Below are 16,399 nucleotides of genomic sequence, written 5' to 3'. Positions count from 1 at the left end.
TTAAAATCATTTTCGTTACGTATTGATATAGAGCAGTGATTTTCAATCGGTGTGCCACGAGAGGATTCTAGGCGTGCCGCGAACATTTTTCAAGATTATTAAGCAGTTATTTGTTTCTTCAGATTTCATCGTAAAATTCTAAACAATTACGATTGTTGAAGTTGAATTTCACCATAACCAGACTTTTTACTGTTTCAATTGCCATTCAGTTTCGTTCATCTGTCCACTGAGATAAATACTCTTTCGGTGGTGGCATTGTGTGCGGGGATTAAAAACATAAATGCAAGGGTAAGGGTTCCTAATCTTTTTCGTATATTGTCCCCTTTTAAAAAGTATTTTTTCTGTCCACCCATTTAATGTTATTTACTTTATATATTATACAATACAGGTACTCCTCACTTTACGACCGAGTTCCGTTCCGACGACTACGTCGTTAAGCAAATTGGTCCATAAGCGAGGAGCTTGCGCCGGGAATATAGGATCGTTGTAAAATTATAGAAATTATGCAACAAACTTCAAATTTATTTATAAAAAGACTATTATAGTACTATAAGACAATTATAGTATAGTAAGCTTAGTGCGCATGTTACCATTCGCAACTGATCGACACTCAAACTGAGAAAGGGGATTTCCCGAATTGCAGGTCGAAGCTCGATTGGTCGTAAGTGCGAGTGGTCGTTAAGCAGATAGGTCGTAAAGTGAGGAGTACCTGTATTATATATAATATAACCTCTTATATAATTTTTAAAACATTTATTTAAAAGCAAGAAGAAAAATGTGTAAAATTGTAAATATTTGCAAAGTCTATCCCCGCAAACTTTCATTGACCCCTGAAGGGTCAATACCGACCCATCAAGAAAGCCGGAGTTAATATAATAGAATGTATTTAACAAAATATTTGTTTTAGAATTAATAAATCACAGGAGGGACAATCGTAAACTACTTATCAGCAGTTTATAATAAATTTAAATTTGATTTTGTACTCGACTATTTCAACCAAACACCAAAACACTTAGGGTTTTCAACAGGGCCGGATTTACCAATCCAGGGGCCCTGGGCACAAATTCGGTGGGGGTCCCCCCTTTAAGAGTAGGCAAATTTGATGATTTAGAAAATTAACACAAAATACTGTACTTTCAATTAGATTTGAACTAGGAAGTTGTAAATTTCATTTAAAAATAAGGTTATTGTAAACATACATATATTTTATTGTGTAAAACTAATTATTTTAATTTAACTGAAAAATACCTATGTGAAATTTTTTCCGATGTTTCATAGGTTTTTTCCGGGTTTGGTTTTCTCTGCCTGTTGCCCTCATGATTAGGCCACACTAGGCTGTCGCGGTAATAGAAAAAAAATTTATGTTTAAACATAATTTTTTTTAGTTTTGTGGGGGCCCTGGGCACAGGCCCCAAATGCCCTTATGTAAATCCGGCCCTAGTTTTCAACGTCAATCGGCATAAGAAAGCTGCGCCGATAAGATAATAAAAGGTTGAAAAACACTGATAGAGAGGATGATTTCTATCCACGGACTTGTTATGAGTTTTGTGTTTGAGCTTTGTGTTTGAGTTTTGTGTTTGTGTTTGTGTTTTGTGTTTGAGCATGTTTTTACTCTCTGACCAAAAATCCTAAATAAGAGATTATTTAAATAGCAAAATGAAACTTTAATAAGTCTGAGAGTCGATATCTCCGGAAAAGCCGGAAATGAATTGTAACTTTAATCAATTTAATGTGATGAAAATAATAGAGTTTCATTCTTCGTATACAGTACATAATCGGTTAAGTAGCAGAATGGAACTACTAAAAGTGTATCCCAGTAAATCTCTAAATAAAATGAGAAATTATTTATACCAGTCACTCATTTTATGATATTGGTCAGTTTGCGGAACAACAAACATTTAATTCCTTCCGAAAAATTTATGAAGCAAATATAAACATGTTTGACAGCAGTTAGGATGGCAGCCTACCGCTCTGGAAAACCCCTGATCGAATCTGGACAGGTCAAAAAACCCAGGAATTTTTCGGGGTGACCCATCCAGATATTGTCGGGCTCCGTTTCTCACCATTTGGCCTCCCCATTGTGGCTCCCCGAATTCATAATGGGCTTGGTAAAAAGAAAGTCGTCTTAATGCCCACAGGACGGAGAGTTAAGAAACCATTTTATTAAAATAAAAAAGTTATTATTTATGGATGGAAAAGCATCGCTAAAAATTATAAATTAATTAATTAAAAAGAAAAAAAAACGAAATTAAATATACACTAGATGGCACAACTTGTTCACAACAGTATCGTTTGGTGTCAACAAAGCTGAAGTTTATCATAAAAAATTTCTTTAAAAAAGAAATAAAAATTTGAATTCTCGTTATGATTTTATCGTATTAGTGTTTTTAGAACATAAGAAGAACTATTAAAGGATTATAAAAGGTAATTGATTTGAAATGGCAATGTTTTTCAATTTTCTTTAAATGGTTATTTTATGCATGGCGCCATTTTGTATCTGTTTGTAATTAGTTCATTTTTTCAGTTATGTTTTCAATTATCTCATACATATCGATTGAAGAGCATTTTTAGTATTTAATACATCTAAATTGATCTAAAAGTTTATTTTATTTATTACAGTATTCAGTTTAATATGTTCAATCTGATTTACATTTATTATTCAATGTAAATAAATGGGCCATTTTTGTGTTCTCATTTAATGTTTATCAGTAATGTAAATGGATTTTTGTTAGAGTTTAATCACACTACAAATATTGCATTTGTAAGAATGATTTTAAATTAAATATTGAACTTCTGTCATATCAATAATGTGACACATTGTTTTTAAGTAAATAATGTTTTAAAAACAGAAGCTGTATACAAAAAAGAGGTTTGAGTTATGAAGTGCTAGTATATAAAACTGGTTAAAGAGAGAATAGCGTTGTGAAAATTTGTTTATATACATATATATATATATATATAAGATGTTTCAATATGAAATAAAACTTAACAGTTAGAATATGTAAGGTAAGAAATCAATATTTTGTGGAATTAAGATGATAAAAATTTTTAAGAGTGTTGATTTCCAGAATTATGATTAATTTTTTCACCAATTTTTTTTTTCTTTATTTCATTAAGGATGAAGTAGCCACTCTGGTTACTTAGCTAAATTAATCAATGCACCATTAACAGTGAGTGAAGTTTAAATAATGCTATCATTTTTTACCCTGTTTACTCTTTTTCTGTTTGTATAAATCAACTGTAAACATGCTACTTTCAGATGTGGACAGTTAACAAGGTTAAAAATATTACCATAAATTAAAAATTATTTTTATGGTAAACATTGCACTTTCTTAATATAAATATCATCAAAACATTGTAATATTGCAGGTTTATAGTTAATGACTCTTTAACACCCCTTAACTTTAAATGAAATGTAATAAATCAGACATGGGCAAATGCGGCTCTTTTTGAGTTACATGCGGCTCTTGCTGAAAGTGTTAATTTCTGTTTTTTATTATTATTTTTACAATTTTATTTTTATAATTTTGTGAAAATATGTTTATTAAAATATTCAATATTTGTTTTATATTATATAATAAAATCGCACGCGTTACCATACTATCCACCACGACGGTACAGAACTGCGGCTCCCATGCATTTTGCAAAACCTACATTTCGACTCCCACAGAACTCTTGCTTGCCCGCCCCTGTAATAAATGCTGAATTAATCAATGCACTTTTAACATTGGATGAAAGTTAAACAATGCTAACATTTTTTATCTTGTTAACCAGTCACTTTTATGGCAAACATTTTAAATAAATGCTGGTGTAATAAAACATTACAGAAAATAATTTTTAATAAAATTATTTTCTATAATGTTTTATTACATCAACATATCTTTTGAATTCTTTTTTGCAAGAAACACATAATTTGATGATAAAAAATCTGATGGCTTTATTTATTACAAGGCCATTTAAATGAAATAGATGCCTGTGCATGAAAGTCAAACAGTTGACTATAGTGACCATGTCCACTTGTACAATCTTTCCAGTAGAGATGTCATCTGATTACTGAGATTTTTAATGCTGTTATATGTAGGATAGATATAGAAATACTAAATTTAACCAAAAAAGTTGGTTAAATTTATTAACTACTAAGTTTAACTAAAACATTTTATTAAAACACATAAAAAAAGAGATTATCTAACCATTACCAAAAGAAATTAGAGGGAGGGAAACAGAAATGAATTCTCAAATAATAAGGATAACACTGAATTTAAAGAACTTTGCAGAAACTTTAACAGGGATGATATGTTATACAAAGAAACAAAATATTTTTTTACATACTGTATTTTACGGACTATAAGACACACCTGAATTTTGGAGGCAATTTTTCGAAGAAAAAATATGTCTTATAGTCCGTAAAATACGGTATACATTTACACTTCATTTATATTATGACAATGTTTTTCAAGTTTCTCAAGTTTCTAGATAAATTATGGTTCTCAGTTTTATTACCATCACTAACATGATTCTGTACCACATTACACACCAAATGTTCAAAAAATAATTATTGAATGATATCAGTGTGGTCTGACTGATTACATGGTGTAAACCACAGGTTTTACTTAGTTTTGGATTCAACAAGTATTTCAGAATTTTGCTAATATTTTTTGTGAAAAAATGGTACTTCAGGAAGGCTTCAACAAAATCTTAAGCAGTAACCATATGATCGGCAGATGCTCATGATGGACATGTTAAGCCATCATAATCCTGAGTGCTTTTTAATAAATAAGATGATGCAGAATTTTGAAATAGGTGAGAGTCCTTTTAAATGCACAGCATAATTCTTTTAGCATTTTATCTAGAAAACTAGAATAACCAACATATGCCTTCATGAACTTATATTTTCTTGAAATCACTGAAACACAAACAATTAAATATCATAACACAACAAGGATTATTTGTAAGTTCATTCTAACATTGAATACATTAATTACCTGGGGATTTATTTCATCCTCTAACACTTTTTTACATTCTAAGTTGGATCTTTTTCTAAAAACTTGTTCGATGCAGTATCCTTCTCAGCCAAGTTGTTCATTGTTGTTGGATAGAAAAGCTCAGTAATTAAGGCTTTACTTCCTTAATCACTATCAGTTGAAGTCTTGACAAGTCAAACTTTGAACATCTTTTCCATTGCAGAAGTAAAATTCAAAAACCAAATTGGGTTGACAATTCACAAATGTTTACATTGACAAAACAAAGATACAGAAAATAAACACACAGTAACGCTCAATGACACAAAAAACAATGTTTACAGACTAAATTTCCACGTAAGCGCCAAATCAAAGTTATAACCGACAATAATTCCGTAACAGGTCCGTTGGAAGGACACCTTACGACATCCATTTATGAACATAACAATTGTAGAACACTCCAGTCCTATACAACAGTAAGTGTGTTACAGTTTAACCTGAGTCCACGCTTTACGGTATTCAAACAGGAACCTTCACTTTCAGCTTTCAAAAGGGAACCTCTTTCCCGCCGAAACTTGCTCCTTTTATACTGGTCCGAGTCCATGGCCGTCCTCCAATCAACGCTACGAAGTCTCTGGCTCACCGGCCCAATGTACGATAAATCGGCCAATTGCCACTCTTTGATTTAAACCCAACAGCCGTTATCCTAACTGTCGTTCTAATGGTCCCTCTCCAACGGCTAGCAATTTGAATTTACAGAAATACGTTACAACACAAAAGGCGGGAATTGCCCATCTTGTGATTCCGACCACGACAGCAGACATTATATTTATACTAGCAAGTAGACCCCGCGTTGCTTGGGCGTAGCAAAGATTAAGATTATTACGTTATAGTCAACCTTACCCGTTTTCACAAAATGAAAGAATTGGGTTCCCCTGTTTCCAGACTAATTAGAGAATTTTTAGATGGCTCTAAAAATATGTTCAATTTCCTGCAAAAACGAAAAAAATTGCATCTGCGTCTTGCACATTGTTTTCTCTTAACACTTCCATTGTTGACACTTCTTGTTACATAACACTTCCATTGCTGACAATTCCATTATTACGTAACACTTCCATTGTTGACACTTTCATTGTTACTTAACACTTCTGTTGTTGATGGAAGTGTTAAGCCTTAATCCTGTCTCTTTCCCCGTGGGGAGGAATTTCGAAAAATCCCTTCTTAGTGTGCATTCTTGTGATGTATCCTAACTGTGTACCAAATTTCAACTTTCAGCTCCTAATCGTTTGGGCTCTGTGCTGATTATTATTATTATTATCATCAAATCATCTTGATTATATACATAAAAGATGGAATTACATACACGCAACATAGAGGAGTAGTAATGGGAAGCCCTATTGCAGGAGCTTTAAGCGAGATGGTCGTTAGAACTTTAGAAAAAGAAATATTACTGAAATACGCAACACACTTGGTATTATATGCATGCTACGTTGATGACGTATTGATTATTTGGAATGAAAAACCAGACATGCAACAATTTATCAAGGATGTCAATTCCAACAAATTTGACCTAGAACTGGAACTAGAGCAAGAGGACGGCAAAAGTGTGCACTTTCTAGACATAGAAATAGAAATCGAGAAAGAAGGAGAGGTCGTAACAAAAGTGTACAGAAAGACGACATATAACCCGTTATTTATACCATGGAACTCACACGACCCAGCACCTTATAAAATAGCAGTGTTCCAGCATTAATAAAGAGAGCCTATACACACTGCAGCAAACCACAAGACAGAATGAAAGAATTAGAGTATGTAAAAGAGGTAGCCAGGCAGTGCGGTATCTATCAAAATACGATAAGAGCCATCATTAACAAAACAAGAATAGATGATATAGATAAGGTTGAGCAGGAAATAATGAACGAATACACGGTTATGGACTACATGGCTCCTTTAAGCAATATTTACAATGAAATAGGAACAGCAACAAACAAGAAAGTAATTTTTAAAAGAAATCCCACAGTTTACCAAATACTATGCAATGACAAGGAAGAATTAGACCAGAGCTCGATTCCAGGGGTATATAGGATTCCGGTTTACGATGAAAGGAGACATACAGAGCTATACTACATTGGGGCAACAGGAAGATTGTTAAAAGAAAGACTGAAAGAGCATGAAAGAAACGTATGTAATGAGCAACGGGTCACGGTCCTAGCTACGTATGCTATTGCAGACCCGGAGAAAGTCACTGTGGATTGGCAAAGGGCTAAAATAATACAAAAGATCCATGACAAGAGGCACTTGAAATATGTGGAGGCATGGCAGATATATAAGACTTACCAAGAAGGACTCGCAATAAATTTTAGAGAGTCCAGTAAAATATCAGCTGCTTGGAGAGCAAGCATAATTTTGAATAATAATTAAGAGACGAGCGGCTAATTATTTATTTATTTATTCATATATTATATTTATTTATATATTATTATGTATATTGGTACGAGTAACATCACTGTTTGTAGGTATTTATATACGAGCCTGTACAGTTAAATCTAAAGTTAAATCTAAAGTTAAAATTTATAATGTTCCAGAACAAATAGTCAGTTAAAGAAAGAATCATTCTGATTTGTATTCCTGAAGAAGGCCTTTTAAAAAGACCAAGAATGTTTGGAATTAGAATTAGAAGGCTGCATTTTAAAGGTTGATAGGTGTTGAGACAGAAATATTAATTAGTGCAGTTAAAGAAGAATATAGATAAAAGATTTAATGACTTTCACTGAAGAAAAAATGGAAAAATTTACTAAACATTTCTCTATTCTCTTTAACCTTTGCATCAACTGATCATTGCAACCAAAAATGTGATGAACACTGCTGAAGAGTATTTCTATGGGATTACTTGAAAACCTTGTCAACACGAGGTGAAATTTCATGTGTAGTAAATACCTAATAATGGAAGAAAGAGGGAAAAATTGATATGCTACATGTTAAATACAAAAATCCAGCAACCAGTTGCATAACTTTTCCAGCTGTTATGAGATTTTATTTAAAAAATAACTTTTAAGATATGATACATGATTCTCTTCTATCTCCTCAACCTTTAACCACCAAAATTTGATAGTATCAGTTCCTCTTACATGCAAGATACCATGCCAAATTTCATTTCTTTATTCCACACACACACATACACACAACAATACATCACAGAATTTTTTGACATTTTTGGGTTCACAAGGTTTCAAAACATGGAGATGTGATAAAACGTGGAGGGTTGGATTTGACACTATTCCAATACTTTCCCTTATGTATACATAACAGCTGGAAAAGAAGCAATAAAAACATACTGCACACAGTGTTGCCATTGTAGTTAAGCAGAGGATCTTATCTTTCTTTAGAAAGAAACTGGTTGACAGAACATAATTTTCCAGTTTTCAATGTATTCCAAAAAGTCTTTGCTAACTATTCAAGAGATGCATTGTGCTTAATGGAACAGGTGCATGATTTTGATTTTGGAAAAAACTACAAATGCAGAATTATAAGCATTGTGGAGCTAAACAAAACAAAAAAAGTTAAGTGCTAACTTGAAACCATTTTTGAAAGTTCTTCAAGAAGAGAATGGTTTCAGTGACATCTTTACAAGTAGAGGGATGTCGGGTCTCTGAATCAAATAAAACTTAGTGAGCGCATATCCCTAAACACAAACAGCTCCTTGTCCAAAAAATAGGACCCACTTCTCAAACATTTCTCAGAAATGTTTGAGAAGTGAACCTCTGAAAACTCACTGTAGCTTTATAAGTCTTTGAAAATTAGATAGAGTTAGATAACCTAATAAATAGGATTTAACAATTTGGAGAGCTTATCACACCAAGGCCAACAGGAAAAAGGACCAGATCTTTTACAAAAAAGTTAGTCTTTAATAATCACATTTCAAATTTAGGTAAGGATGCCTTTCGGATACAAGGACCCCTCGTCAGCTTACAAACACATGGCACCAACATAATTATTATAACACTAATAGTTAACCAATACAAAGGAATATCTAATATATACAGTATTTACAATTTTTAGTGTAATGCATACACTAAAGAACTGAAACTATCAAGCATAAAATTTTTCAATACAATGGCAATGTGATATGTCATATTATTCGGGACCAGTAAATGTCTTATTTTCTCTCACCTTTTCCAAATTCTGGTAGACGGTTCCATATTATTAAAATAGTTGATTTCCAGACTTTAAACAAAAACAAATACACCTGATCCGTAAGACTGCATGAAGTCAACTCACGGCTGTTGGCCTTGATGTGATAAACCCTCCAAATTGTTAAATCCTATTTATTAGGTTATCTAACTCTATCTAATTTATAGCTGTGGGCTAAAAATGTCATTTATTATTAAGTCTTTGGAAGTTTCATGTTTTCTGGGAATAGTGGAACTGAGTGAATAAGATGCTAGGCACTGGAGCTACATGGTGTAAATTCAAACCTTTGTGATTTAGTTTTTTTTATGTGAAACAAAATTATTTTACTATTTTGCCATATCATTAGCATTATTATTACTATTATTATTCCTCATCTGTAAAGTTTATAAAACAAGATATTTAAATCTTGTGACATTATTTCCTGTTTATAAAAAAAGAAATTTAACCCTTATATCATTAAATAAAGTTTTATTCAACAACATAAAATCTTAACATATTTCTGAACATAAAATGTAGAAAAATTACAAATGACTTAAATAAAATGTAGGTAATAAAATAATTTTTTTAACTTGGTTTAGTTTAACATTGAATCTTTCAATTATTATTGTTTCTAACACATGATGCAGTGTAACCAAGTGACCACTTTGCTTATTTTCATCTTTATTTCAGTTGATTATTATTATTTCAATTATTAGGCATTGCTTTTTAGTTTGTTGTCAATGTAAAGATGTAAAATTAATTTTTACTATTAAATAATTACTAATGTGAATAGAATTTCATAATGTGTTTTCTAAATTTATATTTACTATATTTATTACTTAATAGAAAGAATTTGAAATTATTATACATTGTGAAAGACTATTTTACATATATAAAAAAATAATAAAAGCAAAATAATTTTAAGTTTATAAAGCCTTTATTAACATTTTCAATCTGATTTTTCTTAAAATAAAAAATATACATCATTCTCTAAAGAAAAACAATATATAAAACTAAAGATAAATTTCAAAACATGCATTCTTTTACTAATAATTATTATAAATCTAAAAATTAATTTTTTGAAAACATTAAAGAATTTTTAAAGTGAATTTAAATATTAAAAAGAAACTGAAAAATTTATATAAATATGACATTAAATAATTATTAAAACATTGTTATCCATTAAATTGTTTTCAGAAATTGTTTATCAAACATTCTATATAAAAATTGATTTATATACAAATTGATTTGATTTAAAATGTATTGTGTAATTTAATGGAAAGACTTCTGAAAACTTTTCCCACAATTTAATGTTTCTGAAACTTAAGTCTGTGAAATATTCAGAAAGTATCTAGTAATGTATGTTTTGACCAAAACTATACTGATGGAATGAAAGTTTCATTACAAAACATTATTTTTAATACAATAAGTATGTACAGTACACAATTCTCTTCCCTCAGAGTGCATTTAATCATTAATTTGTATTTACTCTTACATACATATGAATTGTTATATCTCATATGTGTACTAAATTGATGCTGAATAAAATTATTATGCAGTATATTTGTATAAAAATTTTAAAAAGTTATGTAGTGTTACTTGCATTATAAATAATGACAAATAAAATTGGACACTATAATAAATTTTGATAAGTAATATGAAATTTATCATATTGATGGGTCAGTTTGAATACTGCTATCATCTGTTGGGCAAAGTGATGTAATGATCTTTAGGACTAATCATCTAACAAAATATTTAATTTTTTGTATACTGTATACCAAAAATGATATTCAAGAAGTTTCGTTTAAGTTGATTTTTACGATTAAATTAAATAATTTTGTTAAACTAATGTTAACAAACAGTATTATTAATTAATACAGTTAATAATATGTTTAAAAAGTATAAAATACTTTGTAAGCAAAATTTTCACAAATGTTGAAAGCTATGTTTAAAGTAATTGCCAAAGTAAATTTATTTTAATTAATGGTGATTATAATTATAAAATAATGTATATTGATTAGTAAAGAGTTTTATGTAATTAAAATAACTATAACAAATTAGCTTCTTCTGAATAACTGGAACAAATTACAATCAACAAAACTTGACAAACTTAGATGTTTGTCAAGTTTTGTTGAAACATGTTTAAAAACTTGTGTTCTGAGCATTCCAATTTGGAATACAATGTTGACCTGATGCAGATCTTGTTTAAGATCGAAAACATTCATCAAGTTTTGCATTAAATTTTATTACTGGATTTTATTAAAGGTTTTGCTGATTGTACTTTAAAATAATTATATTAATATTGTCCATGTAATAGTATGTTGTTTTTAAAATACTTTAAAATAATTCACAAAAATAATTCTTAATAAAAATGTAAGTTTTTTAAAATCCTTAATAGATAACTAGAGGTTGTAGTTATTAATATTAATAATGGATAAGTTTTAAATTATACATAATTCTCCCTGTTGCGGTTATTTCAGTGTAGAAAGTAAAATTGTAACAAATTACAATTGATATAACAACAGCCTCTTAATATCCTCATATCTTAAATGTCTTAATAATCTCATAATGAGCAAAAATCAAATATAAACATATCAAAGCTTGATAATTATATTAAAGCCAAATAACTGTGATTGCCAGATTAAATTAGGCTACACGGCTTCAAAAAGCAAATTTTTCCAACTACTTTATAGTTGTCTTCAGATTTATACATAAAATTAATAATTATTAATTTTTGTTTTATTTTTAGATTAGGTTTTAAATAATTCTTTACGTTACTCAAAATATCATATAGTGCATAATTGTGTCACTTAATCATAAAACATTTTAGAATATAAACCACTTTAGAATTTTTTGATTAAATCTGAAAATGATTACACAAACTAGGTGAAAATATTTGAAAGATGTTAAAGATTATTGTTATGTTTGAACTTGCTTATTCAGTTTGTTTGTCATCACTGTTTTATAGATTACAATTTTAAGTAGTACTAAGTTTACTTTAGAATATTTATAACTGAAATTTATATGAAACATGTATATGTGAATTATAAATTTACATTTTTCTATTTTTAATGTTTGTCTTTACTGTAAAATAAACTAACCTGTTTATCATTTGTATTAGTATGTGTCATTACTATTGTGCCATTGTTTAATCTCTGTGTTCTTCATCCTGTCTTGTTTTTATCATCATTACAAAGTACTAATTGTCATTTATTGCTGTCTTAACTGCATATAATTAATCTTTTGTTGATGTGTCTATTGTTTTAACCTTGCCTGATTTGTCTCTCACAGTGTCTCAGAGGATTTAATGCTGCTGTTGACTTCTAGGTCTTCATCAAATTAATAATACAATATTAACTTATTTAGATAAAAAGTTTAATTGAAAAACTTGAAGAATTTTTGCTTTTTAATGATAAAAATTTTTCAGTTATTAGATATCCTTTACAGAATACTTCATTTAAATTGCATTTTTAAATTAGCTGAAAATAAAAACTAACATTCTGATAAATTGAATATTAAGTTTGAAAAATGCAAATATCAACTTTTAAGAATTCTATTGATATTTTATAAGAAGACCATTAATGTAATTAAATTGCATTAATGGTCATCTTAAAAAAGGGGTACATTTTAAAAAATGTAGCCCTTTTTTAAATTCCATTATAATTGTTGTATATGGATTTGTATACTTAACAAAGTCATTTCACATTAGAATTTTGTAGATAACTTCAATCTTCATCCACATTAATGAATATATAAAGTATAGCATAAAAGGAGTTTTCAAAAAATTCATTGTTTTCTTATATGGTTGTTTGGTTATTTTAGAAATATTAAATTAGTGCACCTTTGAATATGTAATATGTCAAAATTTTGTGAAACAACTTTTGCATGAGATTTAGCAGTTGTGTATCCAATGTACCTAGATTTATCTTTTGACAATGATAACCTTTTCACAGAAAGTTTGTAATGTATTTAAATAGATATATTTTGAATTAAATAATCAAAGTAAAAAGCCTTAAGTAGTTACATAGTAGAACAAAAATTAATGAAGTAAAAGTAAAATGAAACAATAATAAATTAAACATAACACAAGTAAGAAGAAGAATTTACAAATCGTAATAGTTAAAAAATAAATATATGTGAAAAATTGACCAATAAAAGTGTGAAATTATTTGATGACAAGTTTCCAGATGTTTTCTATCACAGCCATGAATAAGGAGCATAAACTTAGAGGAATTGATCATCTGATGAGAGGGATAACCAGAAGTAATTTCCATTTGGTTATTAAAAAAACATCAGTATAGTGAAAGGAATTTTATTATATACAACTTAAAACTACATCTTTATACCATTTTTTACAGTTTCCAGCTAAATTTAAATGCTTGGCATAGCCATGTTACAGGTTTTTCTGCCAGCTGTGATTTAGTCATGCCAATGATCACTTCATGAAGAACTGTGTGAAATCCATGGAAACTTACTAGAAAGTTCTAAATGTGAATTGGCAATCCTCTCTAACCTTTTCATGGACATTCTGTATTATTTCATCAGTCACCATAAATGGCCAGCCACTTCTCTGCTTAGCATGGGCATCTGTCCACTCATTTTTGAAAATAAGGCACTATTGTCTCACTCCCCTCACTCATTACATTCTCTGCATAAAATTTTCACAGTTGCTATGAATTTCAAAACAGCTTTACTGTTTCTGCCTAACAAAAATTTTATCACTGAGCATACCTCACAACTGAGGATTTTGAATGGCAGCACACATTTTGAACAGTAATTGTGACAAAACAGTAGAGAGCATGACCTGCACTATGCCACAGCTAGATACATACTAACTCAATCTATCTGGTTGCCAAAATTGGCACCATTATTTCTACTGTTGCCAATTGAAGTAGCACATGAAAACAGACGTTACTTTCCAGATAGCTCTCATAATTATATGTATAATCTTGTTCCATTACTTAAGATGACAAATTTATATGTACCCATTAAACTTACAATGATATGAGATAGCATAATTTTGGGATTACCCAGCTCTGTAAGAAGATAAGCTAGAAATGCATAGAAATATTAAATTAGCATAGATGTTTTTATGTCAGTTGTGAGGTATTTCCAATAATAAGATTTTTGTTAGGCAAAAGCAGTTTATTAACTCTTTAGTTTAACATCTTAAATTATTTGTTTAATGTTTATATGTTTATATATATATATATATATATAAACATATCTTATATCACATATATATATATATATATATATATATATATATATAAGAATTTTAGTTTATTATTATTTTTACTTAATTACTAAAGTTTTGTACTAGAACTTAAAGATGACAATTTAAAATTATTGACAAAATTTTTTGCTCGGGGGTTTTTTATTTTGATTATTTGTTAATTTGAATTAATTTGGAATTTTAATGTTGAGTTAAACAGTTTTTTCCCATATTTTAAACACTTTGTAACTTTTTATGTTTAAAATATGGGAAAAAGGCCTGTCTACCAGATAATGAACTACTTTTACTCGGCATCAACAATGGAAGAGGTTTCTGGATATAGATTTAGATTCTCAAAAATATTAGTAATTCAAAACCGCATTAGCTAGTCTAACTAATAGTTGTCAATGAATATGATAATTTTAAATTATGCTTCAAACCAACTTTATGGAAATTTCTGGACTATAATTTTAATACGAAATTTATTTGAAATTTTGAAAATATTGTTTTTTAGTATTTTCTATACTTTTATATCTAATATCAAAAGTACTCAGTGTAAAATACCAAACTTATTTGGCAGTTTTGATTTGTTTTACGTAGATAATGCTTTGAACTATTGTCTTGGTAGTTGTGTTTTTTCACCTTTTAACATTTGGTAAAATAACTTAAATATACATTCTATAAGTATGAAGTTTTATTAAAGCAAGAAAAAAGATTTTTATTAGAAGGATGTACTGACAGAAATGGGGTGTTCTATTATCTATTATGAAATGTTGAGTTTTTCTTAATATCAGGCTCCTACTAGCTGCTATTTAAATTGTTTCTGAAAATAAAACTATTCATTTTATTAACAAAATAATTCATTAGTCAAATTGCAAAAGCTCTGTCCATGGTTTTTCATCAAGTTCAAATTGACATTTTCTGGCAGCAATTCAAATTCCTACTTACTAGTAGGCTATATGTTATTGATCATTCTCCCATGTTTTCTGTAAGATGGGCATTGACCTCTGATGTGAATTATGACATTTCACATGATTTATTAGTAATACTATAGATATAGATAGTTATGGACAGTGTTTATTGCTAGCTTGCAGACCTGCTAATGTTGGGGCATGTTTAAATCAGTAACCATTCAAGCAAAAAAGTTTAGCCCAGGGGTTGCCAAAGTGGTCAATATTTACCCCTGGGGTCAATATAACATTATTAGGGGGGTCAGTTGAAAAATTGAAACTAAAAATCACAAATATAACTCTACATATTATTGTTTTTGAATATTGTTTCAATGAATTTAATAGTACAGCTACCTGTCAACATGTAAAATGGCTACAGATCAAGTTGCACAGGTTAGACGGAAATTGTCGAGTCTGTGCTCCGGCTCTTACTTACGTAGTACAGTACATGTAAAGCATCCGCAGCATTAATAAGTTTGTGTCTGATTTGCAGTACGCTGATGTTATTAGCACCTCTACAGCCATTTTGAGCCATTGTTTGTTTAATTTTAGTATTTCACATATATACAATAAATGTAAAAAATGTAAAATTAAAAGAAATGTTTTAAAATAGTAAGAGTTTCTTTTTCCTGTATCGCAAACTTTTTGGTGAGGGTGATGTGAGGTTTCGAAAAGTTGTAGGGGTTGATGATCAAAAAAGTTTGGGGACCTCTTGGTCTAGCACTTGTTGCGTTTACCAATATAACTCAAAAGAACTTGGCAATAAACTTAATATTGTATTTAAAGACACATATTTAGTAGCTTCAGTTCTCATTTTGTTGCAAGAACTTGAAACCAAATTCAGCTTAACTCATCTGGGTAGGTCTATATTATAAGTAAATTGCAGTTAGAGTGTAGCACAGAAAATTTCCAGTCTTAACATTTCCACTTCAGAAAAAATTCAGAATGCATTCCAAATGATTATAACTTCAAAAAATAAACTTCACTTATTTGAACTCAAAATTTAATCAAATTAAATTTACACTACTTGAATACTGGAACTTGTAACTAACCTTTTCAGAGCCTTTTTATTTCCAGTAAGGTGCAATATTTAGATGCATGAACAA

The 16,399-nt window shown here is 29.5% G+C and overlaps 1 protein-coding gene across 4 annotated transcripts in view; it reads left to right on the top strand.

Moving 5' to 3' along the window:
• The window catches only part of LOC136983516 (uncharacterized), a 345,314-nt gene that overhangs the window by 302,157 nt on the left and 26,758 nt on the right, over window positions 1-16,399 (top strand). For 3 of the 4 annotated variants that reach the window (XM_067280276.1, XM_067280274.1, XM_067280277.1), the window contains exon 1: window positions 2,256-2,424. The exons of the other annotated variant lie outside the window; for it this stretch is intronic. The gene's annotated coding sequence lies outside the window, so the exon portion shown is untranslated. Of the gene's footprint in view, window positions 1-2,255; window positions 2,425-16,399 lie in introns of those variants that run through there. 4 annotated transcript variants of the gene reach the window in all.

The sequence above is a fragment of the Centruroides vittatus genome, unplaced genomic scaffold, assembly GCF_030686945.1.
Source record: "Centruroides vittatus isolate TY-2023 unplaced genomic scaffold, ASM3068694v2 contig_882, whole genome shotgun sequence".
NCBI classification, from domain to species: Eukaryota; Metazoa; Arthropoda; class Arachnida; order Scorpiones; family Buthidae; genus Centruroides; species Centruroides vittatus.
Note: the sequence above shows the minus strand (reverse complement) of the source record. Positions and strands in the feature narration are given on the sequence as shown.